Below are 7,494 nucleotides of genomic sequence, written 5' to 3' on the forward strand. Positions count from 1 at the left end.
GGGCCAGAGTCAGGGACAAGGCTGAGGGGGGAGGCCCTGGCTTCACGCCACGGGGATCACTTAAATCTGGCCGCCGGCCTGTCCCCACCAACTTTTCTCCAAATCCAGCTAGCCTCAGCTCTGAGCTGGCCCCAGGGCATCACAGCTCCTTGCTGAAAGCCCCAGCTCCAGCCAGCCCTTCCTGGCTTCTCTGTTCCTGGGTCCTCTGGCGGCTGCCGGCAGTTTCAGAGAAGGCGTCTCAGACTCTGTGTCCAAGAACCTCAGCTGCCCCTTCCACTCGTGGCAGCTCAAGTTTCTGGAGCCAAGCCAAACCACAAAGCCATCGGGGAACGGAACTAGCACGTTCCAGTAAGGAGAACATTATTCTGGGTGGAGAAACAACACTTGCAGAAGTAAAGCAACTTGCCTAAGGTCACAGTCTTGGGAGCAGAGGTGAGATCTGTGTCCAGGTCTATCTGGTTCCAAAGCGTATGACTGACCAAGGCTCAGAAAGAGGCCTGTGAGTTCTTTCAACTACCAAAGGGCTCTGAGATGAGCGACAAGGAGACCCAGGAGCTGGTTCCCAGGGTCAAGAGCGAAGCTTTCCTCATGTGTCTCACCCAGGGTTCCTGGCTCTAATTCCCAGGGGCTCCCACAGCACTGACTCCATTTACTGCAGATGTTTTATTGCACCCACTTGGAAGGCCAGCCTCCATGCATGGCGTTTGGCTGATAGTCTGTAAATAGGAAGCCAGGTCACTGTCTCTTCCCATTCTCCCTTTGTCCCTTTCTACACCCAACATCTAAGGAAAAGAACTTGGTTTTCCAGGTCCTGTGACCTGTGGGGAGAGCCAACCACAAGGAAAGTGGCGCAAGAAAGCAGTGACTTTCTGAAGAGCTTCTCCATGGAGACCTGGTTTCTGGTGGGCAGCCCACTGAGGCCACTGAAGGTGGGGGCTGGGCAGACGCTGGCACAGGAAGCTCCAAAGGAAATCTCTCCCCCACGAGGGAAGTCAGTAACTCCTTGGGATTCTAACTCAACGAAGGGGGCATCTGAGGTAACCAGCTGCTTTGTGGGGGATGAGGGAAAGCCCTAGTTTTGTCAGTGTGTTTGGGAAGAGCAAAGAAGTGGAGTAACCAGCAAAAGCCCTTGCTTTGTGAACCCCGTGGCCAAGCTGTTCCCAGAAGCTTGAGCAGCTCAACATGTGCTGAGGGCAGAGACACAGGGAGGAATTGTTGCTGAGACTAAGAAACATCAGAGGCTCCTAGACATGAACCCCAAATCCCAGAAGTCACCCAGTGCTGCCCCTTGTGGAGTGCTTTCGCACACCTTGTTTCCTCCAGTGGAATCCTGTGCCCTCCAGTTGCCCACGGCCTCATTCTGATTTCTCCCCTCGCAGCTGCCCTGATCATTCACGTTAAGCCTGTGCATGCACACACCTGTATAAAAAAGCTGGAGGGAGGATACGCACTCTGCTGCCCACAAGGGGAAGCAGGCCAGTCTTCTAGGGCCACCTGGCTGCTGGGGACTTGTTCATTCCATTGATTCTTAATGGGCCAGCGCTGGGCCACAGGGACAGCGTGGGACAGGACACTCGAATCCTGTCCTCACAGAGCTTCTGGTCTAGGTGCCAATTCAAAAGGAAATGACAGCGCGCCATGAGAGAAAACAAAAGAGTGAAAGAGTGCAAAGAGAATGAGGAGGTAACAAGCCTGACCTGTTACAACAGAGAAGGCGGCTCATGAAGCAGGCGAGGGTGGCGAGGGTGGCAGAGAGGAGGGCACAGAAGGCGGCGGGCCAGCCACAGAGGGCTTTGAAAGGATTAGGATTTATTATGAATCTGAAGGCAGGGTTTTGAAGAGGGCTGTGTCATGACCTGATTTACATTTTAAAATGGGCTCTCGGAGGAGTTTTTAATTCTAGTATGGTTAACATAAAGTGTTACATTAGTTTCAGGTGTACAAAATACTGATTCAACAGTTCTGCACATCACCCCATGCTCATCAGGACAAGTCCACTCCTTAATCCCCATCACCTACCTCCCCCATCCCCGCACCCACCTCCCCTCTGGTAACCATCTGTTTGTTCTCTAGAGCTCAGTCTGTTTTTTTGGTTTGCCTCTCTCTTTTTTTTCTTTGCTCGCTTATTTTGTTTTTTAAAGTCCACACATGAGTAAGCTCATATGGTATTTGTCTTCTCTGACTGACTTATTTCACTTAGCATTATCCTCTCCAGCTGCATCCATGTCGTTGCAAATGGCAAGATTTCATTCTTTTCTACGGGTGAATAATATTCCATTGTACATATACACCACATCTTTTTTAACCACTCGCTTATCAATGGACACTTGGGCTGCTTCCATAATTTGGCTATTGTAAATAATGCTGCAATAAACATAAGAGTGCTTGTATCCCTTTGAATTAGTGTTTTTATATTCTTTGGGAAAATACCTCGTAGTGACATTGCTGGATCACAGCGTAGTTGTAATTTTAATTTTTTGAGGAACCTTCATACTGTTTACCACAGTGGTTGCACAAGTTTGCATTCCCACCAACAGTGCATGAGGGTTCCTTTTTCTCTACATCCTCGCCAACACTTGTTGTTTCTTGTGGTTTTGGTTGTAGCCATTCTAACAGGTGTAAACGGATAGCTTGTTGTAGTTTTGATTTGAATTTCCTTGATGATGACTGAATGTCGATCATCTTTTCATGGGTCTGTTGGTCATCTGGATGTCTTCTTTGGAGAAACGACTGTTCATGTCTTCTGCCCATTTTAAAATTGGATTATTTGTTTTTTGGGTTTTGATTTGTATAAGTTTTTAATATATTTTGGATACTAACCCTTTATTGTTATTTGTTATTTGCAAATATCTTCTCCTATTCTGCAGGTTGCCTTTTGGTTGCTGTTTTCTTTTTCTTTTTTTTTTAAGATTTAATTTACTTATTTGACAGAGAAGAGAAATAGAGAGAGAACACAAGCAGGGGGAGTGGGAGGGGGAGAAGCAGGCCTCCCGCCGAGCAGGGAGCCCGATGTGGGACTCGATCCCAGGACCCTGAGATCATGACCTGAGCCGAAGGCAGAGGCTTAACGACTGAGCCACCCAGGTGTCCCTGTTGTTTTCTTTTTAAGATTTTATTTATTTATTTGACAGATAACAAGCAGGCAGAGATGCAGGCAGAGGTGGTTGGGGCGGGGGAGGGGAAGAAGGCTCCCTGCTGAGCAGAGAGCCCAATGCAGGGCTCAATCCCAGGACCCTGAGATCATGACCTGAGCTAAAGACAGAGGCTTTAACCCACTGAGCCACCCAGGCACCCCTGCCTTTTAGTTTTGTTGACTGTGTCCTTTGTTGTGCAGTTTTTTATTTTGATGTAGTCCCAATAGTTTATTTTTGCTTTTATTCCCCTTGCCTCAGGAGATACATCTAGAAAAATGTTGCTATGGCCAATGTCATAGACATTACTACCTGAGCTTTCTTCTAGGATTTTTATAGGAAAATTTTAAAGAAAGTAATAGTACTTGGGTGCCTGGGTGGCTCAGTGGGTTAATCCTCTGCCTTCGGCTCAGGTCATGATCTCAGGGTCCTGGGATCGAGCCCTGCATCTGGCTCTCTGCTCAGCGGGGAGCCTGCTTCCCCCTCTCTCTCTGCCTGCCTCTCTGCCTACTTGTGATCTCTGTCTGTCAAATAAATAAATAAAATCTTTAAAAAAATAAAAATAAAAAAATAAAAACATTCACACACCTCTTTTGGGACAATAAATGTAGAGTGGGACAATAAATGCAGTAGAGACTGCATTACTCCTTAATGTAGCTGGTGGAAACAACAGTTCAAGATAATTTGGCATTGGTTAATAAAGACAGACATAATATATGCCACTGATGTTTTATGTTTTTTAAAAGAAAAATTAAAAACCATCTTTCCCACAGAAAACATGGTGTGGGAACAGACTGTGAGACTATAAAGTTCCCCCATCTGTCCCGGGCTAATTTATTTTATGACTTCATTTGTGTGGACATCTTCAGAGATTAATCCTCCTCAGGTTTGGGTGGGAATGAATGGTTTCTCACTGAAAGGCTGAATATTTAGAATCACAAACAAATCCAGTGAGTTCAGCCTGCTTGTAATTTTAAGCAGATTTAAAGCTTAAGGTGAACCCTGACAACAGGTTAAGTATAGGGTCTCATCCCCCCCCCCCCAAATCTCACCCCGACTTGGGACAATCTGTTTTTTTCCACTGGAGTTTAATTCATACATAATAAAATGCAGAGGTCTTTCAATATAAAGCTTGGTGAATTTTTAACTATGTGTACATTGGTGTAACCACCCATTTGAAAACACAGAGCATTTCCATCACCTCAGAGAGTTAATTCCTTTGTGCTCCTTTCCAGTCAATACCCAGCAGTTCCCTGCTTTTCCGAGACCTCTCACCATATATTATATTTACTTGCTCTTGAAATTCATGTAAACACATACTATGTACTCTTGTGTATGTGGCTTCTTTTGCTCAGTGCAATGTTATGGAGACTTGTCCATACCTTACGTGTCTGTAGTCCGTTCTTTTCCACATTTGGACATTTGAGTTGCTTCCAATTTGGAGTTGTTATGCATAAAACTGCCCTGAACTTCCTGTATAAGTCTTTTTGTGGACACTTACTCTATTTCTCTTGGGCAAATACCTGGGAGTGGAATTACCGGGTAGGTGTTCACTAAACTTTACTAGAAATAATCAAATAGTTTTCCCAAGTGGTTGGAGCATTTTACATTTCCACCAGTAATGTACAGGAGTTCCATTTTTTCCGTGTCCTTGACATTCTATTTTTAAAATTTTAGGCCTTTCTGATAGGTGCACAATCAACTCTAGTATTTCCATCACCAGGTACATAGGGACACGTGCACCAAGAGACACACGAGGGTGTTCAAGACACCACCGGGTAAGAGCTGAAAACTGCCAACAGGAAAAAATGAATGAACTCTAGTTTCAGACATCAGGAGGGATGAATGTGTCCAAAAAACTACTATGTTGGGCAAAAAGAGTAAGTCATGGATGAATGTCAGTAGTAGGAGTTCACTAAAAGAAAGTATGCAAAGCTAAGTATATGTCTCTATACAAAGAAGATAAAACAATGCAGAAAACTGAAGAAATGGTGTAAATTCAGGAAATTCCTCTGGAGGGACAGGAAGGTAGATAAGGTCAGGGAGGGGCCTATAGAGGCTTCAGAAGTACTGGGTAAATGCATTACTCCTTAATCTAGCAGGTGGAAACAACAGTTCAAATTTTCATTCTTTAAAGAATATATATACGATATAAGATTTCCAGACTAGTTAAATCCATAAAGCAGACAGTGGTTGCCTAGAGCGGGGAGTTGGGGGGAGACAGGGAGTAGACTGCTAATGGGTTTGGCATTACCTTCTAGGTGATGAAATATTCTCAAATTGTTTGTGGTGATGGTTGCATAACCATGTGAATGGACTAAAAGCCACCGAACCGTACACTTGAAATGGGTGAACTGTACGGTATGTGAATGATAACTCAATGAAGGTGTTACCAAAGAAAAAGGAATGGGATAAAGTGGAATGGGGGAGTTAAGTTGGGAGATTGTTTATATGCTAGTTGAGGGAAAAGTGAATGCTGCAGGAAAAAGAGAAGACAGTCAAGAAGCAAAATCCTTGGGGCACATGGGTGGCTCAGTCGTTTAAGTGTCTGCCCTTGGCTCAGGTCATGATCCTGGGGTCCTGGGATGGACCCAGCTCAGCGGGGAGTCTGCTTCACCCTCTCTCTCTCCGTGTTCTCTCTCTCTCAAATAAATAAATAGAATCTTTAAAAAACAAAACAAAAACAACAGCAAAAAAAGCCTGGAGTAGTAAGAAGGGATGGGAGCCGGTGCCTACACGGGGAGGGTCTACCTGAGAAACAGGAGGCAAAGCAGAGTGTGGGGCACAGACACAGGGAGTGGCTGCATAGCAGGAAAATGAGGGTCTCTTTATTGCTGGGGTTGGAGACTGACAGAGATCAGATGTGAAACAGTCCTCAAGAGACAAAGGAAGTCACACGGGAAATTTGGTAGGTAGCAGAGCAATGCTGGGTCTTCTGACTGGTTTGTGGTCACAAATTTAGCAAATTCTGGTGAGACCATTCAACAGTACATGTCCCCCGAATGGCTGGCCGAGCTTGAGATGCTGAGGCGAACAGAGGAGCTGGCGACCATAATCCAGAAGGTCAGGGGCAGCAAGGGCCTTCAATAATGGATGCTCTCGCTCCCCTAGAGCCTTCTACCAATCAAGGGATGCACGCTTGAGCAAGCAATGGAAGCTACAGGGGGCTTTCAGCTCAAAGAGGAGAGGAAGAGAAGGCATATGGGATCGAGCACCAGAGGCTGCCCCAAAAGGAGAACGGGGTGAGGGAGACTGGCTTTTGGAGGGTAGGGTGGTTTTCGAGCCTTCCTCTGGTCAGCTCCCAGGAGACAAGCCATCGAATTAACCTAATGAAGCACAGGATAGCACAGCCTCAGCCCAGCGCAGCTGAACACAATCTTCTTGGCAGGCAGAGAAAAGAAATGTCAAAATAAGGCTCAGAGGATGGGGGGAAGGGGAGGCTTGAATCTGGAAGGGGTGGGGAGAATGGAAAAAAAAAAAAAAGAAAAACAGCAAGATGCTGACTAAGTACCCTCTTTCCACCCACTGACACACAGCCTGAGGCATGTGTCCCAGAGCCTCAATGTGGAAGGCATCGAACCACAGATTACTCATACTGCATGATGTTATAGGAGCTTCTGAGCATTTGGGGGCATAGCCTCTCACTTAGTATTCACAGAAATCCAAGACTAACTGAACGAGGTCAGCCAGGCGGTAAGGGACAGAGCTTAATGCCACTCCAGGTCTGATGGCTCCAAGGCCAGGGCTCCTGTCACAAGCACCCACTGGCTACCCAAAGACATTCTTTCCATAAACTGGGGTATGACAACTTAAGGGTTTTCTATGCCCCCAGATCCCTGCCAATCTAGCAGCTCAGCAAACTGCCTGCCTCCTGGATGTGGCAACAGCCTACCCTGGCAGAAGGTGCACTGGGGGTCAGTCATTAGCTTGAGGAAGAGGCCTGACAGTCCCACCCTCACACGCATCTCAACCCCAGCGAGGCATGCCCTTGATGTGCCTGAGAACTGGGTGCTTCACCTCTGCATGTTCGGCTAAGTCACGTCACCTCATTGCAACATCCTGGCGCCAGCCCTGGCACGCACCCATCATAGTTCTCCAGTGACTCAGGCCCCTCCTGGTGCCCCAGTTACACACCCTCGGGCAGCCTCTGCCTCTCCAGGGCCTCCCTTCCTTGACTTCACCTCCACTCTGAGCCCTTAGCTCTGGGACTTCTGCTGCTCTGCTCAGGGTTAGCAGTCAGGAAACCAGAGAACGAGAGTGAACACATTTCCCTCAAGCCCTTGGTCATCACTCTGGCTAACTTCCAATTAGGTCTTAGAAAAAATAACCCATCAGTCTTCACTATGAGAGGATCGATGTCGCA

At 46.7% G+C, this 7,494-nt stretch overlaps 1 protein-coding gene across 2 annotated transcripts in view; it reads right to left on the minus strand.

Moving 5' to 3' along the window:
* Nucleotides 1-7,494, minus strand: part of ST3GAL2 (ST3 beta-galactoside alpha-2,3-sialyltransferase 2) — a 47,488-nt gene that overhangs the window by 17,014 nt on the left and 22,980 nt on the right. The window lies entirely within an intron of this gene.

This window comes from Martes martes (assembly GCF_963455335.1).
Source record: "Martes martes genome assembly, chromosome: 17".
Taxonomy (NCBI): Eukaryota; Metazoa; Chordata; class Mammalia; order Carnivora; family Mustelidae; genus Martes; species Martes martes.